Source organism: Crocuta crocuta, unplaced genomic scaffold (genome assembly GCF_008692635.1).
Source record: "Crocuta crocuta isolate KB4526 unplaced genomic scaffold, BGI_CrCroc_1.0 scaffold221, whole genome shotgun sequence".
Lineage (NCBI taxonomy): Eukaryota > Metazoa > Chordata > Mammalia > Carnivora > Hyaenidae > Crocuta > Crocuta crocuta.
Window position 1 is genome coordinate 4,203,236 of NW_027528610.1, and position 26,370 is coordinate 4,229,605.

The 26,370-nt window shown below is 46.3% G+C and overlaps 1 protein-coding gene across 4 annotated transcripts in view; it reads left to right on the forward strand.

Moving 5' to 3' along the window:
* STS (steroid sulfatase) overlaps positions 1–26,370 on the forward strand; it is a 158,309-nt gene that overhangs the window by 15,222 nt on the left and 116,717 nt on the right. The gene's annotated exons all lie outside the window — the stretch shown is intronic.

Below are 26,370 nucleotides of genomic sequence, written 5' to 3' on the forward strand. Positions count from 1 at the left end.
GAAATCCATAATGGCAGTGCCGGGAAGTTTTACTCTGCCTTCGTAGAGTCTTCCTGCTGGCCTCAGAATTAAGTTGACATGACACAGATGAACAGGACAAAACCACGTTTAATTGCATAGGTATAGGAACGCCACATGCATGAGGGGTTCTAAGTCAGAAAGGTAAAATGAGGTATCTGTGCAGTCCTGAGCTAAGGAGGGGGAGGTGGCTTCGAAGGGGTGAGGCAGTTCCCAGGGCAGTAAGAACATGTTCTGAAATGAGGTGTTTGCCCTGCACGCAGATGGGCCACTCAGATATTTATCTGTGATAAGAGCTCTTGTTCTGGGAAGGATCCCTAATTCAGATCCTTGCAGGTGGCGAAGGGAGGGGTAAAAGCTGCTCTTGAGCGTGAGGGGTCTTGATGATCTTTAGGTCTAAATAATGCATGTGCCAAACTGATGCATTTTGTTTGGGGAGGGTCGCTCGGAAGCCTTTCAGCCTCGTCCGCGGTGTCTGACGTGACCTTATTAAAGTGGCAGGTCTAGCCCCACTCCGCCCCAGAGAAGCAGGTGTCCACCTTCCCCAGGCTCCACCCTGCCCCTAGACAAAGTGCGGCGAAGACACAGGCAGCTGGCTACTGGCTTCCTCCTCTCCCTCCCCAAACAGACAGGAGCCTGCAGCCGCCAGGGGGGCTCAGCTGGTTAAGCATCCGACTCCACCCAGGTCATGATCTCATGGTTCGGTTCATGAGTTCAAGCCATGCAAGTCGCTTTCTGCTGTCAGCATGGAGCCCGCCTCGGACCATCTGTCCCCCTCTCTCTCTGCCCCTACCCTTCTCGAACTCTCTCTCAAACATAAGCATTAAAATTTTTTTTTAAAAAAAGAAGACAGGAGCCTGGAAAGGCCAGGTACCAGGCCATCGTGCTAAATCCATCAGTCACATGTTTGCTGGAAGCAGTGTTCCTGGGGTCAGTGCTGTTCTTCTCACTTATTTCACAAACATGTCACACACACACACACACACACTTACTTAGAAAAGGAAGTGACGTCTGTTACCTTCCGTTACATTGGGTTCATCCCAGCACACTCTTAGAAATGCCAGACTGCCTTTATGCTCACAGTCCAGGGAGGCTCTAAAATTCCAACCACAGCTCTCCAGAAGCAATCTTTCGGTGTGAATTTGGGATCTGAGCACATCCTGGGGACAGTCAGCATGTTGAGATGGCAGAGTAAATCTGCATAGTAAAACTGTACAGAATGAGAAACTAAAGTACCTCCAATGGTGAAGATTTTAAGACGCTTAAGAGAATTGGGATGTGTGTGTCTACATACAGACACACACGTTTCTGTTACACATGTGAATAATTTAGCTGCGTGTGTGGGTTTGCTTAAAAGTAATCTCTGTGCCCAGCATGGGGCTTGAACTCACGGCCCCGAGATGGAGAGTTGCATGCTCTACCAGCTGAGCTAGCCAGTTGCATGTGTGTGTGTTTTATTTATTTATTTTATTTTATTTTGCTTAAAGAGACAGCAGGGGAGGGGCAGAGAGAGGGGGAGAGAGAGAGTCCCATGCAGGCTCGATGCTGTCAGTGCACAGCCCAAGGCAGGGCTAGAATACACAAACCATGAGATCATGACCTGAGCCAAAACCAAGAGTCAGGTGTTTAACCAAGTGAGCCATCTAGACGTCCCTTAAGAAACTGGAGGAAACACTTACATAATTTAAATATATTTAGCTTACATATACACATACTTACTTGTTATATATAACGTATAAGTAATATATGCGTTCATGGTTTTCAGAAACTGATGAATAAAAGTCATTACATATCATTTCAACAGACTTGATTTACACATACACATTCATTGTGTATGTAAATAGATGTATGTGCGACTTTCAGAAACTTAAGAGGAAAGTCTTTTCTACATAATGTCTGTATGTACATATATATATGTAAAATAGCACAGATTTGAGTGTAGCATAATAGTTTACAATATTTTGTCCTTTTGTGGCCGCACTTCAAACGAATATATGCGTCGGCCTGCTCTGGGAGTAACATTTAAAAAGGATGTATTTGTGGGGCACCTGGGAGGCTCAGTCAGTTAAGTGTTCAGTTCAGGTCATGATCTCTCAGTTTGTGTGTTCAAGCCCCACGTCGGGCTCTGTGCTGACAGCTCAAAGCCTGGAACCTTCTTCGGATTCTGTGTCTCCCTCTCTCTCTGCCCCTCCCCTGCTCATGCTCTGTCTCCATCTCTCTCAAAAAATGAATGAATATTTAAAAAAATTTAAAGCATGTATTTCAGGTCCGTTTCCCAGGGCCGTTTCAACTGCTCTGCACGAACCTCAGAGGCAATTAGTTCCTGTGAGTTCTTCATCTTGGAGTCCTTCCACAATGCCATTTTAGGGAAGGTGATTTCCAGGACGTAGTTTGGGGGTTAATGATAAAGCTTGAAACCCCAGAACACGCCCTATCAAAGAGAAGGTCGTGATTAGCGCACAGTGCTAGCGAACAATGAGCAGCGCGTGGTAATCGGAAGCCACAGGTTACCAAAAGCACCTGCCTGGGACCAACTCAGAAATGCCCATCTTCCTCCGCTCTTCGGTCCCTGTCCATGTTACAAGTTCAGGCGGGGGCTTTCCCACATGGTTTTCGTTGCTGCCCAGTAACGCTCATTGTGATCACCAGGGAGGGTCTCAAGATGAGAGCGGGTTTAGCATCCCTGCAGATCAGGAAGGTGGTGGGTGGCTCGGTGGAGAATAGCGGAGGTTGTCCTGAATGGACACAGAGCTAAGTGCACCTCGTGCCGTGTTGTTGTAGATAATACACTAGGAAGACGGAATAGTGGACTCCGGGGATCCAAGGCCTCTCCTCCCGTATGGCGAAGACAGAGCCCTTCTCGGAGCACCATGTTGCCGGTCCCAGTTGCCTGATTTGCATGGAGATGCCTCTTCCTTGATTCAAGGCCTCATGACGGAGCCTTGGTCTTTATGTTCAGTCTTGGGGAATGAGTCTTTGCTTGCTAATCCCTGAATGAGTGCATTGTGCCATAGTTCTGTGGGGAGTCGGGAATTTCCCAGCAATGCTGTCTCCATTGGGCCCTTCCTCTGTAGACAGCCGAGTGAGAAGGCATAGCTAGTGTTGACTTAAGGGTTCCTGTGTGATGCCTCTGATGGGCAGCCCGGTCGGAGCTGGGCCATGGTCCCTAGGCAGTAAGAGGGCTGGTGCTCAGAGAGGTTGAGTGCTTTTCTGAGGTCACACAGGGAGCCAGAGCCGGAGTCAGAACTGAATTCATGTCCGTGCGCCTCGAAGATAAATCACCCTGAGGGGTTATTTATTGTAGCAGGTGCTGCATTGAGAGCATTGGTCGAGGGGCAGAGACATAAAATGCCAGGGAGTCTTGGCTGTAGGTAGCTGTAGCCGGGCCTCTGGGGGGTCTTTGCCCCACAGCAGGGGAGAGGAAGGATTTGCAGATGGCTTGCTCTTTGGGACTTCTGCTCAGGAGGACCTTTTTCGAGGAGGGGGTTCTGATAGAAGCAGGCACCACCACCCAGGTCTCAGGGGTTGTGAGCAGGAATGGGCAGGCAGCAGCTGGGTGGCTCCCAGAAACCCGTGAAGATGCCCTTCAGAGGGGCGGTCTGTCTCCACTCTGCCTCCTGAAGCCATCTCTCAAATGGGGCCCTTGCGAGGGGACCTTTCTGCCCATGGCCCCACCTTGCGTGCACATTCCAAGCCCTGGGACCATAGCAGCGGCTGTGGGCGGGCTGGGCCGTAAATGAGAAAGCCAGCAGCCACTCTCCGGGACCACGAAAAGCACGCTTTTGCTGGGGGTGACTCATGAGGGAATTAAACCTGCAGGGTTTCAGCATTGCCCTGGACATTTCTTTGCGAGCTGCAAAGCATTCGACCGTCGGAAGCCTACGGGGGTATGCTGGGGTTTGACCGCTAGCTCGTAGAACACCTGTGTCCAATGCACCAAGTTTTATAGAGTCCCCTGGGAGACCAGATGTCACTGTGATGATGTCTGGGTCCTGCTTCTTCACGATAAAATACTTGTTCAGGTTTCGGTGCGCTATCGTCTTGGGTTACCGTTAAGAATGGGAAATATGTTCGCGCCTGCCGCATTATGTATTAATTCTGTGGGTGCCTGCCAGGAGCCAGAGGCACGGAAAATAATTACAAATGGGCAATGTTTTATTTATAGAAGTGGGATAATGAACACGACTGCTCAGAGTTCGCCTTTAACTTTTCTCCTCCTTCTACACCAAACATGATGAATGACATGAGGGGAACAGGCAAACCCTGGAAGTTATTTTCCCTGAGGTTTGGTTTCCCCCGAGACCTGGGAGCAGAGAGTCCCTGCCCATTTCGTCAGCGTTGATGGCACGCCCGCCTGCTCGCCACCCACGAAGCCTGGCGCTGTCCTTGCTCAGCGCCTAAGCCGTGGTGTTGGTGAGGAGGACGCATTCCTCGGGGCCCCGTGTGCAGCGTGGGCGGCTGGAACTCACCTCGCAGACGGCGTCGGAGGGCTGTGTGCATCAGGATGTCCACACGGCGTTGAAAACATCCCCCTCTTCTGTGTCCCCAGGTCTCATGGCCAGAAGAGCACGTCAGTTTGTCCGCCCCCCCCCACTCCCCGCNCCTCTCCTCCAGCACCTGCTCCGTTTCCTTGTCGCGCACAGGGACACACCGCCTCCAGCCAGCGCGGAATGCTGGCTGAACGCCGGGCGTTGGATCCCCCTCGCACGTGCCAGCGGGTCCCTAAAGGTTGTGGGGAAGCATTCAGACCCCACACACGTTCCGAGTGAACTGATCCCTAGCGCGTGAATAGTCTGCTCAGGCCAGGAAGGGCAGCCTCCCTGTGATTTATATGTGAGCCACGCGGGTGTGAGGGAAGCCCAAGTGGAGACATACACGCACTTAAATAACTTTTTTATGATCGATTCACCAATTACCCCGCGATGACTGTCTGGCCGTAGCCGGGCTGTCCCGTGATTATTCACTCCCCGGGAGTTCGGGGCTGGGTCCTGTCCAGCATGGCTCCTTGAAAAGCCGTGGGAGCTCCTTGGACGAAAGGTACGCTGTCACACTCTCACAGACAGCAAGCACCCTGTCGGAAAGCCTCGGAAGAACCGGTGAGTTAGATTAGTATTTCGTGTCTGTTTTTTCTCTTTTTTTGCTCTCCCGCTGCTAAGATATTGCGGTAACTCGTGCCAGCAGACGGCTACCAGGAGCGGTTAGGTGAATGCTCCTGCCTCACAGCCGAAAGGCGCCTCTTGACTTGGCGGACTTGCAGAGAAGTGTTAGCTGCTGGAGGTAGCACCTTCGGTGATTTTCTGTGGGAATAATGAAAGTTTGTACATTCCTACCTGTTGTTTTACATTAAAAAAAAAAACAAACCTGTAAGGCTGCCTGGGAGGCTCTGTCAGTTAAGCATCTGACTCTTGATTTCCGCTCACATCATGATGTGGTTCCTGAGATCGAAGACCCTCCAGGCTCCATGTTCAGGGTGCAGAGCCTGCTTCCGACTCGGTTTCCATCTCTCTCTGCTCTTCCCCACTCCTCTCTCTCTCTCTCTCTCTCTCTCTGCCATCTCCCACACACACCCACTCTCTGCCTCATAAAATAAATTAAAAAAAAACAAACAAACCTGTAGAACCACCTACAAGAATTCATCTGTTTTCATTTGTTCATCTGTGCTGAAGCAGGGAGGTCTTGGGGGAGAAGAAAGTGATTGCCAAATAGTCTTTCTTTCTTTCTTTCTTTCTGGATTAAAGTGGTGGTTTCGAAAACACAGGCTTGATGAAAAGACTAATGGAGAGCCCAGAGGCAAGGAACCCAAGAGTAAATGAGCAAATAAAGAGGTGCATTTTGTGCTGTGGTTAACTCAGAAGAGAAATGGAATTAACCTTGTATATCAACATATTAGGACCCGTGCTTCTGGGTTAGATGGAATGAGATGTATGTGGTATCAAGCATACACCGTGAGACACTGGTGTTAGTCTAAGCTTATGACTCGTTGCTTTCCTAAAGAGTTAATTTGAGACAGAATGAAGAGCAGTTCTCTTGTTTTAGGCTTTTGTAATTTTTGACATTTAGTTTTCATTTTAAGGGTACGAGTACAAAATAATATCTCAGGAACCGCTTGCACTGGTGTTCTAAAAAACAGAAGCAGAACGCCAGTGATCCCAATTAGTAGCTACGTTGCTTAACAGGCTGCATTGGCTTTGCTTTGGGTGTGGGGTTCATTACTCCAACGTTGGACATTACATCCAGCTGTGTAGACTCTTTACAAAGGAACAGGGTTAAGCAGGGAATGGCATGTGGCTCAGAAATGGACCACACTTTATTCTGAACATATGTATCAGTTACAGGAGGTATTAATCCGAGACAACTTGACCTTTGCAATGCACGCCATATGTAATCCACCAATCCTGAGCCAACAAAATGTGTGATTTCTTTTTTTTTTTCCTCCAAAGAGAGGTGCTAGGACTTGCATATAATGCCTTTCAGATAAACCTTCCTTGCCATCCTCTGAGTGAACGTTCATAGTCAATTATGACGGTCAGTGCTTGCTTACTTGTTAGGCAGATATCAACATTTTTCAGGCTATACGTTGATTTCATCCTCTAAATTAAGCCTTGCAGACTGAATTGCAGGGCTGATGAGAAGAATTGTCATTGGAGAGATGTCACTAAAAATGGTGAAATGCTTATCCATTCTACAGTTATTTACGATAGGCACTTTTTGTCTCGACAGATGCATGATAGCAACTGACAGATTGTTTCTATGAACTGGTGTCTACAGTGACATTAATATTTACCAAGTGAGAAATTGCCCCATTTTCATTTATAATGAGATTGTAACGTAACAACTGATGATATCAGGTTCCAGAAATGTAAATGCTTTCAGTGCATTTGAAAAAAAAAAAACCAACAACATACAAGGTCTCCTTCTGTTTGCATTTAAAACTAAACAGTAGATATCAGGCATTGCTTCAAAGGCCGATTGAAATAAACATCCAAAGTTTCTGGGTAAAAATCTAACGACTGTTCTCCAGAACACTCTCTATCTCTGTTGTTTTGTTTCTATCTTGTTGTCTCATCAAGATTCCTACCTTGTTTGGAAATTAACCCTGTAAAGCTTCGCAGCTGAGTCAACAGTCCCTTACCTGGCACCCTTAGGATTCAGGTAATGAACTATGTTGCAATCATGAAACACAAGCCCAGTCTTACCTCTGGGGTTGTCCACGTCGGACAGTCTGTGTAAATACTGCAAGTGCCAATGTCAATAATAATTAAGTGCTTATTACGAAGAGGAAGTGCAGGCTGAGACTCACATTGGGCTAACTCAGCGTAGCGCCTTTGACTTTTGACTCTGGCAGAAAGCACAGAGGTGAGACAGAGAGCGTCTGGGGCGCAGTGTTCCTCTGAGTGATTCCAGGACTTGGGGACGTCTCATTCAGAGAGAGACACAGGACTGGGATGTTGCCATTGGCAAGTTGTCCACCCCGGGTTTCTGAGCCACAGCCCTGGAAGGTTCATTGCTGTGGGGACTGACTTGTACCCCAGTCTGAAATTGTCTGTGGGCATCTGGAGCATTTCTTGGCGACGAAAATCCACCCCTGGCCTGGAATTGCTGAGTTGGAGGTGTGGAGATCAGCCACCTGCTGATCCAGAGATCAGCCTCTGCACCTGCTCTCAGCTGTTTTCCAGGATTTCTCAGAGTTCTGGTTGTGCTGGAAGATGTCCCAGCTTGTGTGACCCGGGTCACTATCACGCACGGGTTTGCTGAGTTCCTGCCTGGTACCTCTCTTGCAAGGGAGGTGGGAAGTTATATGAGTTCAGATGACTTGGCCATCACCCTCTTCAGCGTGGACATGGACGGGCCTTCCCAGAGCCCGGTGTCTTGACTCCTTTGCAAGTGTTCCCCCCCCCCCCAACTTAGAAATGTACAGCCCTTTGTCCATAACCAACAAGAACAAAGACGGAAGGACAGGAAGCGGGTTCTTGGGGAAACTTATTTTTGGCAGGTCTGCAGCAACGGACATAGAACCGATGTAAAGTTGAACAGTCTTTATTCACCCCACAGAACGGTGCAGGACTGTTCATGTGCGTGTCTGCAGAACTTTGGTCAGGCTGTTTCACGTAACATCACCGTTATGCTCCTTTGTGTGTGAGTGTGTATTATGTATTGTACTGATCGCTTTGCAGCGTGGATGTATAACAGATCGTTACATTGTACGCCTTAAACTGAGATATATGTCAATTATAGCTCAGTAGACCTGGAATGTGTTTTCGACATTCAGTAAAACTGGAATACAGATGTCGGTGTGTGCCCAAGTTTTACTGAGATACAAGTGACGTGCAACGTCCTGTGAGTTGAAGCTGTACGATGTGATGATTTCATATTTGACACATCAAATATATCTCCGATGTGATATTTGATGTGTCAAATATAGATCCAATTTGATATTTGATGTGTCAAATATAGATCCAATTTGATATTTGATGTATCAGATGTAGATCCAATTTGATATTTGATGTATCAAATATAGATCCAATTTGATATTTGTTGTATCAAATATAGATCCAATTTGATATTTGATGTATCAAATATAGATCCAATTTGATATTTGTTGTATCAAATATAGATCCAATTTGATATTTGATGTATCAAATATAGATCCAATTTGATATTTGTTGTATCAAATATAGATCCAATTTGATATTTGATGTTTTAAATATAGATCCAATTTGAAATTTGATGTATCAAATATATATATTTGATATTTGATGCATTGCAAAGTGAGCACCACAATAAGTTTTGTTAACGACCATCACCTCACATAGTTACAGATTTTTGTTTCTTCTAATTGTTAAGTCATATCATACAACAAACAAGTGCAGTTCTAGAGAAATCAGCAGTGTCTGTTATGAAGGTCAGAGATGGTCCTATGGGCAGCTCAACTTGGAAGCCATCGGCATACTTTTCATAAGTTTATTTTGATTTTTTAAAAAAGTTACCTTCTAAAATCAAAAACAAAATTTTTTTGAATTCTGAAATACACCCGGCCCCAAAGTTTGTGTTTCAAGGTGGTAGAGCCGGGCTTGTCATTGCAAACAGGTTTGTGTTGAGCCTCCGTTGTGACTTTGAACCATCGGATGGTGGGTGTCCTTGGTGTGTTTTCCCGCTTACAGCATCAGACCATGCTCCTGTGTCCCCTCAGAGGCAATTTCTGCCACTTCAAACCTCATGACCTTCCTAAGCTCTGCAAACTTTGCGATAAGGGGAGAACAGTCAACAAACATCCATGCAGCCACTAAAGTGGGCCAGGATTGCTGTGCCTTTTGGTCACTGTCCCTAATCAGAAGCAGCTTCTGACCCCTTGTTCCCCTCCCACGGACCTAGGAGGCAAAGAGCACCTATTTCTAATCTACTGGTGGTCACGATGGCCCAACCTGGGATCACATGGCTGGAGATACTAAACCGAACGGCATATTTTGAAAGGCCAGATGTTTGATTGACTTAAGAACGGATACCAGGGCATTTGTGGCTCAGTTGGTTAAGTGTCCGACTCTTGACACCAGCTCAGGTCATGATCCCAGGGTCATACAATTGAGCCCCATGTTGGCTCAGTGTGGAGCCTGCCTGGGATTCTCTTTCTGTCTGTCTGTCTCTCTCCCCCCTTCCCTCCTTCCCCCCTCTCTCTCCCCCAGTTGAATTCTCTGTGTCTAAAGTAAATATATATATGTTTATATATATATATACATATTCTTTTATAATACATATACGTATATGCATATATATTATAAAAGAATATTGTGGAGCCTGGGTGGTTCAGTTGGTGGTTAAGCATCTGACTTTTGGTTTTGGCTCAGGTCATGATCTCATGGTTTGTGGATTTGAGCCCCACATCGGGCTCTATGCTAATAGTGCAGAACCTGCTTGGGATTCTCTCTCTCTCTCTCTCTCTCTCTCTCTCTCTCTCTCTCTCTCTCTGTCCCTCCCCGCCTCAAAATAACTAAACTTAAAATGAGCAGGACAGAGCTTTGACCTAAGCAGGCCTCTGCACCTCAGCATGACTGATGGTTTGGGCCTGATCATTCTCTGTTGCCATGGAGTGTTGTATGCATCATCAGATACTCAGTAGCATCCCTGGCCTCCACCCAGTGGATGCCAGGAGCACTGCCCACAACCTGTGACAACCAGAGGTGTCTGCAGATGTTGCCAGGTATCCCCCAGAAGGGAGAGTCACCCCTAGTTGACAAGCACTGGTTTGGCTCATGCCATAATGTGCAATGAGCCCTATTTTACGGGTGGGAGAAACAAACCCGTGTTCTATAGATGGCGTCACGGTCAAGAGCTCATCTGACCCATCATATTGTCACATAGCGCACACGTGACTCGTCCATGGGGGGCATCTGCAGCCGTCTGCTGCATGGCCATTAGGGCTGAATCTCATGACTCACATGTCACGAGGCCGAGTCACGATAGTCAGCAACATGAACTGGGTCCTGGGAGCTTCTGGTTGCAAATGATCCAAGTGGCGAATTCCCGAATCGAGAGGGTTATAGTGGTAGGTGTCGGAGCTGGGTGTGTGGTCAGGAGATTTTCTCTTGGAAGTGACAAGCCCCATGCCATGTGGCTCATAAATAAACTGCAGCTTTCATACCTGTTTTTAATGCTTTTTTTTTTTTATTGGGGTGGAGTTCACAGAGCACACAAATAACCATCGTAAAGGGTGCAGTTTGTGCATTCAGCCACTGCCTCTCTACTTGTAGAACTTTCTAAATCAGTCGTCCAAAACCCTCATTTCCCTTCTCCTTGGCCCTGGGTAAGCACAAAATTCCCTTTGTGTCTCTGTGTATTCGCTTACTGAGGACATTTCCTTTAAGTGGAGTCATACAGGGTGTGGCCTTTTGTGACTGGGTGCTTGCCCTCAGCACCACGTTTCCAAGGTTCAGCCACATAGTAGCAGGTGTCAGAATTTCATTCCATTTTATGGCTGAATCGTATTCTAGTTTAAGGATTGAAAGGGATTTTCTGGTTGTGTATGTGGGAAGGTCCCAGAATCAAAGGCAATGCTTCAGGGTCCAGGACCGGCTGCCTTAAACACCAGCTGAAATTCTTCGTAAGTTTGACATGATCTTGACCTGCTGTGTGTGGCTTAGATGGAGGCAAACCCCACCGTATTTGAAAATTGTTGCTCTTGGGGGTCCCTGGGTGGCTCAGTCGGTTAAGCATCGACTTTGGCTCAGGTCATGATCTCGTAGTTTGTGAGTTCGAGCCCCACGTCGGGCTCTATGCTGACAGCTGAGAGCCTGGAGCCTGCTTCAGATTTTGTGTCTCCTTCTCTCTCTGCCCCTCCCCTGCTTGTGTGCTCTCTCTCTCTCTCTTTCTTTCTCTCGATCTCTGTAAAAAATAAATAAACATTAAAAAAATAAATGTTAAATTTTTTTTTAAATAAAATAGTTGGTTTTGCATCCTGGTTAAGTTCTGTGGTGGTCTCAGTATTTTATGTATAACTGGGGCCAGATGCTATAGCTGTTACCCTGGGCTGCACAGCAAATCCCTACAGCTGTAACGGCTCACAGTACCATCCACTGGTTGTCTCACAGTGTGTGTAGGTCAGCTGTCTGAGCATGGCTTACCCAGGGACTCTGCTTGGGGTCTTACAAGGCTACGTCAAAGTATTGGGCACAATCGTGTTTTCATCTGGAAGAGAGAGGGATTGCGTTCCCAGCTCATTCAAGGCGTAAGCAAGTCTTGTAGTTCTTTGTGATTGTAGGACAGAGGCCCTCAGTTCCCAGGGACAGCCCCTCCCTGTTGGCCTTTCACACCATGACTGTTTCATCTAGGCCTGCAGAATAGCATGTCTTTTCTTAGGAACAGGTTTTCAGTTGCTCACCGGATTAGGCCAGGCCCACCCATGATAATGTCCCTTTCGATCAGCACTAAATCCACCTATTGGGGATCTCAGACACACATGCAGCATCCCTTTACTTTTGCCATATCCTGTTGGTTAGAACATCACAGGTACCCTCACACTCAAGAGGAGAGGGTCACAGAAAGCTGTGAGTTCCAGGGGCTGAAAACTGGGGAGGCCATCTTGGAATTCTTCCTGAAAAGGTGGCTTTTTGTGGGCGGAGTCGGTGGTGACCTAAATAGGATATGTTGTGTCCCGGGAACCCAATGACCTAGTTACCCACACTCATTTAGAGGAAGTGATGTCTGTGGCAAGGTTGTTAGTATTGGTGCTAATCAGATCGTTTTAGCATCATTGATTCCCATTTGACGGTAATGGAAGTGTGGGGGACCCAGGACTGCCCCCCCCCATGCCTGCTGGGGACCCCACGGGCATCTGCCATCCACCAGCCGGGGTACGGGCTCGCCCTAGAGCCTGCGGGCATGCAGCCGGAGCCTCACTCATGGATTGGGAATGGTGCTGTGCTGGGGCCTTGCACGTGGTCCCTCCTTCCGTTCTTGCCGTACACGCTCACCCGTGTCCCCACACCAGATAGGGGGTTGCAGTCCCCACCAGCCGGAGCCGAGCCTGCCTGCACTCACACTAGGGGCGAGGCGCTTGTGAACGCCTCCCTTTCAGGAAGTCACATCACGTGATTGGACTTGGCCGCAGAGGCCCGGACGGTATGTTCTGTTTGTTTTAAATGAAGCTCCACTCCGATGTGTCTGTAATGCGTTTCCATTGGGGTGGACTTCACATAACGTACAATCAACCCCTCCGAAGAGGGCAACTCAGAGACATTTAGCGCCTTCACACACTGCCTCTCTGGTTCTAGAACTTTCTACATTGGTCCTCTAGCACCTGCATGGCCCCTGCCCTCAGCCCTTAGGAACCACAGATGCCCTTTCTGTGTGTGTGCCTGTACTTATTCCGGACATTTCCTGTAAATGCAGTCACAGGCTGTGCGGCCTTTTGTGGGTGGCTTCTGGCATGGGGCATGATGTGTTCACAGTTCGCCTGTGTGATGGCTCACGTCAGTCTTTCGTCCCACTGTGTGGCCCAGTCCTTCTGTTTTATGGATAGACTGTATGCTGCTTATCTCTGGACGGACACGTAGGTTGCTCCCACCTTTCGGCTGTTGTGAATAATACTACTCCACATGGGGGCATGTGGGTAACCATTTAGGACCCTGTGTCCAGCTCCTCCGGGCATATCCTCAGATGTGGCATTGCTGTGTCATCTGGCGAGCCCGTTCAGGTCTTTGAGCAGCCCCTGTGCTGGTTTGCACCGTGCGTTTCAGTAGCTGTTGGGTCTTGAGGTCCTCCGATTCCAGAGGTTTATGTGAGCGTCCCCGGGAGGCAGAATACGACGTCTCCTGTCTGAACTTGTGCTGGGGAGATGTGTGTGCAGCTCTGGAGGAGCACTTGGCAAAGCCTCAGCATATCTTGTTAGCACTGCTAAGACTTGTTTCTGTCTGCCCTGCAGCTTATTAGGAAAGGCAGTAGCCAAGGTGTAAATAAATGGGACAGGAAGTCCCGGGAACCGGTCGGTCACCTGATGGGCAGGGTCCCATGGTTCCAAGGTCAAGAGCTGACACAGCAGCCTCGGGGAGGCCCGGGGGCACAAGTGTGGCATCTAGACTCATCCCGACGTGGCCCCATCTGGGCACCACCTTGGGGTGGCTCTCCTCCCAGGCTTGAAAATCCACAGGAGCAGGTCCCCATGCTGTGGCTGGCTGGCCTTCTCGCATGGGCAGCACTTCCAGAACTGAGAGCTGGTGAGTGGAATCTGCCCCTGACCATGACCTGTGTCATGGAGCCATGAGCAAACAGGGTCTCCTGGGATGCATCCCCTGCCTGCCTGCTCCCCGAGCCAGGTCACACGCCTTTCTTCTGGCACTGGGCTTCTTGCGTCCTTCTTCCACCGCTCCCCCTGTGGTGTGTCACCTCTGCCTCGCTCTGGGGACAGAACTACAGCTTGTGAGTTCCGGAGGACAGAGCCAGGGGACCATCACCCTACGGTATTCAAGCTCCAGCTGTATCGGGGCCGTTGTGTCGGGGTTTACTCTTCTATTCTCACTTCTGACGCCCGTTCCTCGCCCTCAATACAGTTTCATCCAGCTGACAAATTAGGAGATTAGGGATTTTATTAGACATAATAGCATAGAAGTGGCTGACTGACTAATTACAAATTAGCGCTCCTGGCCACTACCCAGCCATTAACTAGGAAGCGAAAAATCTCATGGTACGGCGTGCTACGTGGAGTATATGTGCTGTGTATTCCGTGTCTGAGCACATCCACCACAGGGACTGATAATGGTGATCTCGGGGGCCTTCTGTGAAGAGGTACAGAAATTCCGTACATTCCCGCATGCCTTCGAACACAGCTGCCACAAAGGTTTTTTCAAACAGAAATTGTGTTCCTGTGATTTTAAGTCAGGTGTCTTACATTTGCATCTTTTATTTTTTTAATTTTATTTTTTTAATTTATTTCTGAGAGAGAGAGAGATGGCGTGAGCAGGGCAGGGTCAGAGAGAGAGGGAGACAGAATCCAAAACAGGCTCCAGGCTCTGACCTAGCTGTCAGCACAGAGCCCGACACGGGGCCCGAACCCACAAACCGTGAGATCATGACCTGAGCCGAAGTCAGCCGCTTAACCGACTGAGCCACCCCGGCGCCCCCATTTGCATCTTTTAGACTGAATGAACATTGTGCATAAAATTATACTCGGAGTATACTTATTTCGTCATGGCTCAAATGGTGACCTAAGGTGGGGAGGCAAACCTTGTTTTGACCTGTGATGATTAAATATTAGGGATATTTGGAATAATTAGCAAGGCCTTTTTATATTTTTCTACCATCCTAATGGTTATTCAGCAAGCTCCTTCGAATCCTGCCAACAGTTAGTATAGTTACAGAAGTACTTGTGTTTTAGTAAAGCTTTTAGGGTTTCCTTTCTTTAACCAAACCTGTAGCCCCTCTCCATGTGGGGATACTGTCCTAAGAGAGTTTCCCCTAACAAAATTGACTATATTCTCACATCTCATGCAGGAAACACATCTAGTTTCCCAACAAGGATATATTCTGGTGCTAAGGGCAGAGACTCTTGAATGGAATTTCTTACAATGCAGTTGAAATCCAAAGCTGATGGGTCATTTCCTGGAAAGCATGTTTAGGAATAGGGCTGTCTGTCCATTTTCCATATACAACATAGTAATAATTGAATTTAAGTAAATTTGACTAGAAAGAATGAACGTCTTGGTAGCATTTCATTAATAAAAAAAAAATACACTTTGATTTAAAAACTACCATTCTCAGGGCACCTAGATGGCTCAGTTGGTTAAGCATCTGACTCTTAATTTTGACTGCAGTCACCATCTCACAGTTTGTGGGTTCAAGCCCCAAAGTCAGCACAGAACCAGCTTCAGATTCTCTGTCTCCCTCTCTACCCCTCTCCCACATTGCACTCTCAAAAACAAAGATTCAAGAAAATGATAAAGAAACTAGCCTTTGGGCACCTGGGTGACTCAGTTAAGCATCCAGTTTTAGCTCAGGTCTTGATCTCACGGTTCATGGGTTCGAGTCCCATGTCGGGCTCTGTGCTGACAGCTCAGAGCCTGGAGCCTGCTTCACATTCCGTGTCTCCCTCTCTCTCTGACCCTCCTCCACTCACACTCTGTCTTCTCTCTCTCAAAAATAAAAAAACATTAAAATTAAAAAAAAAAACTAAACAAGTTTAATGTTCTAAATGAATTTTTAAAATCCACTCTGTTCTTATTTTTCCTGAAATAGTTGGTGAAATACGTGTTTACAGTGTGGAGGCACATTTTCCATGCCATTTAATTCACCCACTTGTACGATTCAGTGGTTTTCATCAGGTTACCAGCCCGTGGGACCTTCGTATGTCAGTTTCAGAACATGCTCATCACCCCAGTGAGACCCTTCATGCCCAATTCCTAATCTCCGTTACTATCCCCTGCCTGAGCTGGTTTTCAAGAAGTCATATTTCTTCCTGTTTTATCCCATATCTTTGAACCCAGGGCACATGAAATATTGCCCTCGGGATGTTCAAAATCATGCAGTTACATCATTGTGCTGCATGAGCTTGTAGTCATTGTCCTAGAAAGACCCAGAAGTAAATCGCTGAGGCATGAGGAAGCGAAGCGTGTGCGTGCTATGTATGGCGTATCTCTGTGACCCTGCTTGGAGTGTTTGCCTTTGTCTTCCTGGACGTGAAATCACTCGGTCCCTCTTCTTGCATTGTTCCCGTTTCCTCCTCCTCCTCCTCCTCCTCGCTTATTTCCTAAGGAAATGCCTCTGGCCTTCCTTCCTACACTCGGCCGTAGGATTGATTTCCCCTGAAGCAAGTCAGCTCACCTGTCAGTGGGATGACTGCTATCATTTGAACAAATGGATCATTATTTCCAGAGACACAGCTAATAAGGGTAAGGGAAAATGCAGTGCATGTAGGCAGATGACACTGTAGTACATTAAACCCAAAACGTGAAGTCTGTGGATATGGGAGCATGCTGGGAAGATTAGTTGCGTAAGGGTTTTCAAGAGCAACAGTCCAAAGTGATGCAATTTGGGAATAGACGACAGAGCACCAGGTGGTCTGGTGCGGACAATGACTAATGAGTTCTTACCTACAGATAAGATTGGCACAGACGCCTGATCTATTGGTGATCTGGGACCTGAGCTATTGGACATCTGTTGAGGGTCTTGCACAGCTAAATGCTTAATATCTGGTAAACTGTTTTCTTTCTGGAAACCTCATCCCGCAGATAACATATTGCTCTGAAATTGTGATAAACAAGGAAGAATCAGTTGGTGATGTACAAGTGATCGTATCCTCGGGAGGAACAGCCCATCATCTTTTAAACTCTGTAATAGTAAACGACCAATGTACTCCGGCACGGTCCCTGAGGTTTAGAGCCGTTTAGAAACAAATATAGATGTTCTCTCCTGGCCAGGGACTCTGAAAACGGGATGGCTCACCCGTTAGGATGTACTCAAACATGAAAGTCTGCTAGTACACTCACAAAAGCGTAAGGGACCCAGAGGATGAAGGAAAGCATAAGAAATTAAGGAAGCTAGTGTGACAACAAACCCGGGCTCTGAAAGGGAATATTTGTGAGGTCGGGGAAGAGGGAGAGAGAGCATCACGCAGGTCAGGAAGACCCCCACATCCCAAACCAGCTGATCAAAACACTCCCTTGGTGTCTGGTTCCCAGGTCCCCCTTGAGTTAGGTTCTGCGCCCGTGGACGGAATAGTATTCCCACTGCGTCGGACTCTCGGAAGCATGGAAATTTGCCACATTTAGATCGTAAGTCCTAAAATCAGGCCGTTGGCGAGCTCTGTGTCCAGGGGAGAAGCTGTTTCCTTGAGCTTTCCAGAGGCCGCCTGTATTCGGAGCCCCGTGTCCGTCTCTTGTTTTCTCCACCCTGTTCCTTGCCACCTGGCCTCTCCTACTCTGCCTCTGCCTGACCACCTCCCGCTTCTAAAGAGCCCTGTGACCAGATCACTAAACTCTACTCATGAAACTAATGTGACAGTAGAGTTAACGAACTAGAATTTAAATAAACATTTGAGACATCAGAAAGAGGGAAAGACCCTTTGATGACATTGGACTTGGAGCATCTAGGGTCATCTCCCCATCTGGAGATCCTTAACGTCATTATGCTTGCAGAGTCCCTTTTGCCATGTAAGGTGACAGTCACAGCTTTCTGGGGATAAGGATGTGGCCATCGTTGGGTTCCACCGAGAATAGACTTTGATCACAGTTTTCTGTGGGCTCACCACTTAGCTGTTAATGTGTTGAGGAATTCATTAGTAACATTGCCGTCGCTGGCTAACATGAGATTATCATATAAGTAACTAACAAGCAGTGTGAACATCAGCTTTTGCTGCACTGATTTCATACAATAGAGACATTTTTCTCGGGTCAGTGTTCTTGAGCTGGTTCAGGGACATCTGTGGATGCAGAGAGAGACAGAGGTTGACTGCAGAGTAAACAGATTCATTCTATCAATGGATATCATGCAGAATGTTTGTCAGGATGTTTTTGATGACTGGGCCTTAACAAAAACATAGTTTTGTGCTTGCTTTCTCTCTCTCTTCTCACTTCTCCCTCCCTTCCTCCGTTGTTCCTCCCTCAGTTCAATTGTTCTTTCTTTTCTTTCCTTCCTTTCTTTCCTCTTTCTTTCTTTCTTTCTTTCTTTCTTTCTTTCTTTCTTTCTTTCTCCTTCCTTCCTTCCTTCTTTCTTCTTCCTTCCTTCTTATTTCCTTCTTTACTTCCTTTTTCCCTTCCTTCCTTCTTCCTTCCTTCTTATTTCTGTCTTTACTTCTCTACCAGAGCAGCTAACTCTGTTCCATGATCTTTCTTTGGTCTTTGTTCCGTGACTTTTAATGGAGCTTACTTTGAGCGAGGGGGAGCTGTGGCCAAGTGAAGGCAGTTTTGGCTCCTGCCACTTCTTGTACTCTCCATGCCCGCATCACGTGTGGCTGGGGCATGTGAGTCCGTAGGTTTTCCCCTGGCCGTTGCCTCCGGTATTATTCTCTTGCGTCACGACTCTGTCCTTTCTTTGCTTTGCTGGCAAACTTCTCAAGGGTTAGCTCTTTCTGGCAATTGACTTCTGGTTTCTTCCCTATTCACTGGCTCTTTGTGGATGGCATAGGCGTTCCAATTGGTGTCTCTGATGTCTTTTTTTTTTTAATTTTTTTTTTAACGTTTATTCATTTTTGACAGAGAGACAGAGTGTGAACAGAGGACGGGTAGAGAGAGAAAGGGAGACACAGGATCCAAAGCAGGCTCCAGGCTCCAAGCTGTCAGCACAGAGTCCTATGTGGGGCTTGAACCCACGAGCCATGAGATCATGACCTGAGCTGAAGCTGGACGCTTCACCGACTGAGCCACCCAGGCTCCCCTGGAGTCTCTGATTTCTAAACCCAGTGGGGAATGAAGCAGGAAAAGTCAGTGTTCCCACTTATTAAGTCATTTCTTGACAAGCATAAGGCACTAGATATTAGTCACCCTTTGCTGTCATGCCTGACCAAGACTCAGCAGGTCCCTGGGACGAGGCAAGCAGTATCGAGGGGGTAGGAGAGACCTGGGTTGTGGTGCCCTTTCAGCTATTCCATAGGTGGCATTGGGCAGGGCAGCCACCCTTCGCAGGCTCCATTGATGTCCTGGGATTTTAACTCCCAATGTAACTGCAGCTGTACACAGTCCGTCCCTGGGGGTTGAGCCATGACAACCATGTTCTCCAAAGCTCCGAGGCTGAAATCTGAGATCCAGTGTCCTGAGCTTACATCTGACCATAAATCCAGGTGTTAATGTAATGAATGATACTGCACTTTTGGGGGCGGGGGTGGGAATCAAGTACGAGGTAATTTATAAAAGTCTTCACATGGGAGAGCTGGCATGCACCATAAATTCCCTCAGCCACCCAAGATTGATAATTTTCAGTGAAAACAATAATTATGAACCTGCCTCTAAATCACATTTTAAAACCCACACTCAAAAGTTGACAAACTGTCCCCATAAGTCAGACACCACTTACCAGCCTGTTACCAGCAAGCAGAGCCCGGAACTGGTGTTTTTCATGGACCGCACGTTTGTCAATGCCCTGATTCACCTGTGCCTGCAGAGGATGGGATGTTTCACGTCCATCAGGGAAGCCCTTCCTGTCCGGGTCAGGCCAAGTGTGTCTCCCAACCAAAGAATAAGAGACTCTATTCCATGGTAAAAGGCACAAAAGTGGTGTTTGACCATTTGTGTGTTCAGAGTCCTACACATATTAATTCAATATTTTACCACGTTTAGCATAAAATGTTAAGATTCTAGAGATGGGTCTGGCAAATGTGGGGTACTCAGGGGGAAATGGAATCCCATTTGCTGACACTGTGCTCATGAAAACATCAGCTAACAAGGCAAGGTCAGGCTGAGAAAGAGTAAGGATGAAGAGTAGCAGACCATGGATTAGGACGGTAAGCGCCCAAGAGACAGGTACATGAGCGGCCCAATGATGTGGCCTGAACAAGGACAGGAATCTGCAAAGATCTACTAGTGTGCATGGATGCAGATTTCTGACCAGTGGCCCATCGGCCACTGCCACCCACCTGCCCATCACCAGCAGACACCCAGCAGACCCCGAGCTCATACAAATATCATGGTGTTTCAGGCTTATTGAGTTACCCTGGACTTTGAGGCCAGCATCAGTTTCGGGAACCTCATCATCAGGGCTTAGATAAAGTGTGTCCTATGAGTTGATGCTAGAGGCATGGCCTCTTAAGAAAGAATTATAATTTACTTTGTTATTCCTTGATTCTGTTTTTTAAGGATCTACTCCACTGTTAATTACAACAATTTCCCCACTTATATCTCATATAAAAGAATGAGCGTTAGTATATCCTTTGAAGGTAATGGAAAGGTATACATACCCTAAGTGAGGATATGGAGAAGATCGTAGATTCAGTAACTGTCAACCTTTTGCCAATGGGCCTTGTGTGTCCAGATGGAAAGTCGAGGACTCTGTTGGCCTTGCCTTTCGTGAGGCAGATGCCCAGATCTCGTGTGAGATGCCATCTCACAGTGCAGACCAGAAGCCGTCAGGAGCTTGAAGAAAGGAAGCCAGGTAGAACTGCGCACCTGTGCAGGTAGTAGGTGTTGGCCAGAACTGGTCACGTCCCTCCAGTGACCAGTCCCCTGAGTGACTTCTGTCTCTCTGTCCCACCGTGGGATGGCTAGTCCTTCTCGTAGGGTATCTGGACCCGGAAGCTGCATCTGGGTACCCGGTACAGCTTTTGGACCAGCATATCTGACTAGACTCAAATGGATTCTAGCATCAGCTCTGACCTTTGACCTCTCCAGTCTTCTACCTGTAACCAAGAGGGGATGTCTTTTGAGAAATACAACCAGTTACTGGTTGGATGTTGGATAAGAAAGCGCTTTGAACAGCAGTGAATGACTGTGGATGGTATGAGCTCCTTCGGGTAGATTGCTGGATGCTGCTTTCAGAAACTGTGGAAATGAGGTCATCTGTGACAGCCTGCAGAGCTGAGAAAAGAAGGTGGTTTGGGGGCAGCTTGAGCTTGCCTTGCCTTTCCCTGCCTCCCTGGGCTCTGTGATGTTGAGCTGGGGACACCCATCCATTCTTTCTTCTTCTTCCTCTTCTTTTTTAATTTCCAGGATTGTGAACACACTGTTGTATGAGTTTCATGTGTACAATATAAAGATTCAGTAGTTCCGTACATCACCTGGTGCTTCTCGAAAGCCCTCCTTAATCCCCATCACCTATTTCACCCATCCCCGCCCCCCCCATAACCATGGTATGTTCTCTATGGTTAACAACCTGCTCCTTGGTTTGTCTTTGTCTTTTTTTTCTTTGTTTATCTGTTTCTTAAATTCTACATATGAGTGAAATCATATAGTGTTTGTCTTTCTCTAACTGACCTATTTCATTTAGCCTTATAGACTATCTAGCTCCATCCATGTCATTGCAAATGGCAAGACTTCATTCTTTTTTTTTTTTATGGCTGAGTAATATCACACTGTATGTAGATACCACAGCTTGTTTACCCACCCATCTGTTGATAGCTACTTGGGTTGCTATATTTTGACTCTTGTAAATAATGCTGCAGTAAATGTAAGGGGGCGTATATCTCTTCAAATTAGTGTTTTGGTATTATTTGGGTAGATACCCACTAGTGGAATTACTGGATCATTTGGTAATTCTATTTCTAATTTTTTGAGGAACCTCCATACCGTTTTCCACATTCACTGTATCAATTTTCATTCCTACAAGCAGTGCAAGAGGGTTCCTTTTTCTCCACATCCTCACCAACACTTGTTGGTTTTGTGTTGATTTTAGCCATTCTGACAGGTGTGGGGTGGTATCTCCTTGTGGTTTTGATCTGCATTTCCCTGATGATGAGTGATGGTGAGCATCTTTTCATGTGTCTGTTGGCCATCTGTTCTGAAAAATGTCTGTTCATGTCTACTGCCCATTTTTTAAAAGTTGGAATACTTGTTTATTTGTACGTTGAGTTGTATACGTTTTTTGTTTTTTGTTTTTTGTTTTTTTGGATCTTAACTGTTGACTGGATATATCACTTGTAAATATCTTCTCTCTTTCAGGAGTTTGTCTTTTAGTTTTGGTGATTGTCTTCTTTACTGTTTAGAAGCTTTTTGATGTAGTCCCAATAGTTTATTTTTGCTCTTGTTTCCCTTGGCCTCAGGAGACATAGCTAGAAAAATGTTGCTGTGGCCGATGTTAAACAAATTACTGTCAGTGCTGTCTTCTAGTATCTGTACGGTTTCTGGTCTCACATTTAGGTCCTTAATCTATTTTGCATTTACTTTTCTGTATGGTTTAAGAATGTGGTCTGGTTTTGAGGTGCCTGGGTGGCTCAGTGGGTTAAGCGTCCAACTTCAGCTCAAGTCATGATCTTGCTGTTTGGGAGTCCAAGCCCCACGTCACAGAGCCTGGAGTCTGTTTCAGATTTTGTATCTCCCACTCTCTCCTTCTCCCCGTGCTCGTCTCTGTCTCTCTCTCAAAAATAAACATTAAAAAATTAAAAAAACAATGTGGTCCAGTTTCATTCTTTGCATGTAGCCGTCCAGTTTTCCCAACACCATTTGTCGACGAGACTGTCCTTTTCTCATTATATATTCTTGCCCGCTTTGTTGAAGAGTAATTGACCATATAATCATGGATTTATTTCTGGGCTCTCTGTTCTGTGGATCCAAGTGTCTGTTTTTGTGCCAGTACCATGCTGTTTTGATTACTACAACTTTGTAGTATATCTTGAAATCTAGAACCGTGATACTTCCAGTTTTGTTTTGTTTTGTTTTCCAAGATTTCTATGGGTATTCATGGTCTTTTGTGGCTTCATACAAATTTTAGAATTATTTGTTCTAGTTTTGTGAAAAATGCTGTTGGGATTTTCATATAGATTGCATTAAATCTGCAGGTTGTTTTGGATAGTATAGACGTTTTAATAGTATTTGTTCTTCCAGTCCATGAATGTGGAATATCTTTCCATTTGCTTGTTTCATCTTCAGTTTCTTTTGTTAATACTTTATAGTTTCTGGAGTACAAGTCTTTCACCTCTTTGGTTAATCGCTAGGCATTTTATTATTTTTAGTGCGTTTATAAATGGGATTGTTTTCTTAATCACCTTGGATGTTGGGTTTTCTGATCATTGACCACTCTGTCTTGCCTTGGCCTGAAGAAATGACACACCCAGGGACCATTAAGCTGAGCCTGAAGTCCTCTCCCCATCATTTTTTGGGTTTGCCGAGGATTGTACCTTACTGGGAAGGTGGGGCTATTTTACCATACTGTACATGTATTCAGGACTAATGCTGTTATCAGCTCTTGTCTTACGTTGAGTCCCAGGAAATGGGTTCTGGGACAAGAAAGGTTTTTAGGGTGGGAGAGCTCTTAGGATCCACACTTGTAAGGAGGATGAGCCAGAGGACTGTCATCCTTCACAACGAGACCTCACCTGTTTTAGGGGGAGCTCTGGAGCTGGTACGACCCTTATAGTTGTCTCACTTTGAATCAAGGAGGGCACACCTTTGGGACCCAGCCCTAGTAATCTCAAGGGTTGGGGTGACATCGCCTTGGGAAAGGCAAGTCTCTGGCTGAGAGCAATTCCCAGAGACACACTCAGCTGAGCACCATCAGTTATTCACACAACCAGCAGCTGGGGGAAAAGGTGACCTCTGTCCTCACTTGACGCCAGAGCCCATGCCATGGCATCCACCAAGGCTCTTATCTTTGCAAATTCCTTAATACCATGTTCTGTTCCTTTATATTCAGAAGATGGTTTTCACCAGAGGTTTCCAATTGCTTCTCAAAGTCCTTCGGCCAACTTTCTCAATATTCACACTGGGCTTTCAGTGTTTACTTCTATATGGAATTTTCTGCTAACCTCATCACACAGGTAGGGCGGTCAGTTGATCCACCTTTGCCCAGGGCTGTCTCAGTTTGAACACTGGAATTCCTCAGTCCTAGACAAACTGGGAGAGTTGGTCAGCCTGTGGCAAAGCAATCAGCCAGATTTCAGCAACCTGCCTTTCCATTTCTTTACCGTCTTCCCATTCCAGCTCCTTCCAAGGTACAGCACAACCAGACTTCTTTTATAACCACACTTCTCGGCTACTGCTAGTGACAAATGCTTTTCCTCTTTCCTCTCACTGCTACTCTCAGGTCTCTTGAGCTCTTGTTGCTGTTTCCCCAGTGCAGTTAAGCCTGATGTCACAACAGAGCAGCCTGGGAGTAGCCAGTAGCAGAGGCTGGCAGGTTAACGTACAACCTGATGCCCCCAGTCACTTCAGGTTGGCTTCTGCTGCCAAACAGAGTAAGACGTTTGCAAAAATGTTGTGGTTTCCAGGGCTTTTTGCATCTCAGACTCAAGGGTGAGGGATGATGAATGCTGACTCCATCCTTAGGTTCCTGTTATGGCTCTCGGTCTTGTACAACTGAATGGGGAGAGGCAGGAGAGTGATGGACAGATGACCAAGTAAATGACAGTTATGGTGATCATAGATGAACAGAGACAGGAAGGGGTAATGAAGCATGCTTATGATTTGTGAAGTCACGAACTCGTCGGCACACAGGTTCCTGACAGTACGGCAGACGTAACCTCTTGGTCTTCGGTCTTCTTGTTCTGTGACTATAACTTGGATTATGAGTTGTGTCTGAAGAGGCTTATGTTCACATAACTTATCATAGTTGTAGTTGAACCACCACTGGTACGTATGCTGTTGCTATGTACAATTGTTGGAACAAACTAGATGTGACCCCACCTGCCTTAATTTCCTATCTCTGTGATCACACCCAGTTCAGTGATTATTGGAACAATACTCTAGTGCACAGTTTCCAAACCTTGACACTGCAGACACTTGACACCATCTCATTCTTTGTGGTGGAGGGCTACGTGGATGATTCTCTATGCTGGGGGCTGTATTGTGCATCCTAGGTTATTTAACAGCATCTCTGGACTCTACCCACTAGATGCTACTAGTGCCCACCCAGTTATGAGAATGAGAAATGTCTTCAGACATTACCTAATGATGCTTGGGGGGCAGAATCACCCCTGGCTAAGAACAACCCCACTACCGTTTTGAGAAATGTCCTCTGAGCATGAGCTTCCAGTGGCAATACCCCCATGATAGGCATTGTGACTTAATCTTCTTTGACGTGTTTCTTCTTCTTCATTAGTCACCAGGGATAGCAAGCACAAAGTATTAAATATGGGTCAAAGGGTTTCCATGCTCATAGCTCACAATCTCTTTTCTGTAAATAAAAGAGGTAGGCAAGAGAAAAGAAAATGATGGCTTGCATCTTTCCTGTTTCGCACAGGGTGGGGGGCATCCAGTTGTTCAAATCCACATCCATGTGATCTTTGTCTTGCCGAGTAATGTCATGGTGAGTGGGCAGAAGAGATGACCCTGCCTGGTGATTCTGCCATCCCAGCAGTGGGAGGTTAAGGATCAATGTTGACAGCACAGCATCCCATTTCAACAAGAATCCAACATGAAACGCCATGCCAGAAGATTGATTACAGTTTCAAATGCCATCTCTGGGGGAAAAAATAACATTTCTGAGACACTGATTGAACCTACGAAATTGTTGGAAGCTTAACTTTGTAAAGCAAGATCCATATGTGTGAAAATCTACAGAATAGTGATTTTTCTCCAGTGTGATGATCTCTTGTGAATCTTATCAAGTGGGATTATACTTCATATTTTGCAGCATGAACAGTAGATTTATGCATCAGTTGTTTTAAGGCATATGGTAGTGTTTGTATAAATGTCATTTGCTGAAAAAAATAAATATATCCTTCAGTAGATTCAAAGCCATCTTCATAGAGCATAGGACTCTGTACGAGAGGTTGAGGAACTTTTCCTGTAAAGGGCCCGATAGTGAACATTTTCAACATTGCAGGCCAGACAATCTCTTGTGCAGCTACTAAACCCTGATGCTGTAGCACGGAAGCAGACACAGATTATAAGGAAGCAAATGGATGTGGCTGTGTTCTAATATGCTTCCGTTGTGGACTCTGAAATATAAATTTCATATACTCTTCACATTGTGCAAAACATTCTTTTCTCAGCCATTTAAAAATGCGAATAAAATTCTTCCTTCGCTATGAAAACAGATGGGGGCACTCCCACGAGCCGGAGTTTGTGATCCGAGCGCTATTCAGAAAATATTGACATCTTACTATGTCACACAAATGGCCTCTACTGGCTTGCTCCTTAGAGGCTGTGGGAAGGACAGATGCTAAATAAAAAGAAACCACATATATACGTTAATGGAAATAGTGATAAATGATGCTCTTAAGGGGAAACAAGATCCTAGGATAGTTAACCATGGGGGGGATATATTTGCTTTGTATTGGTAATTGGG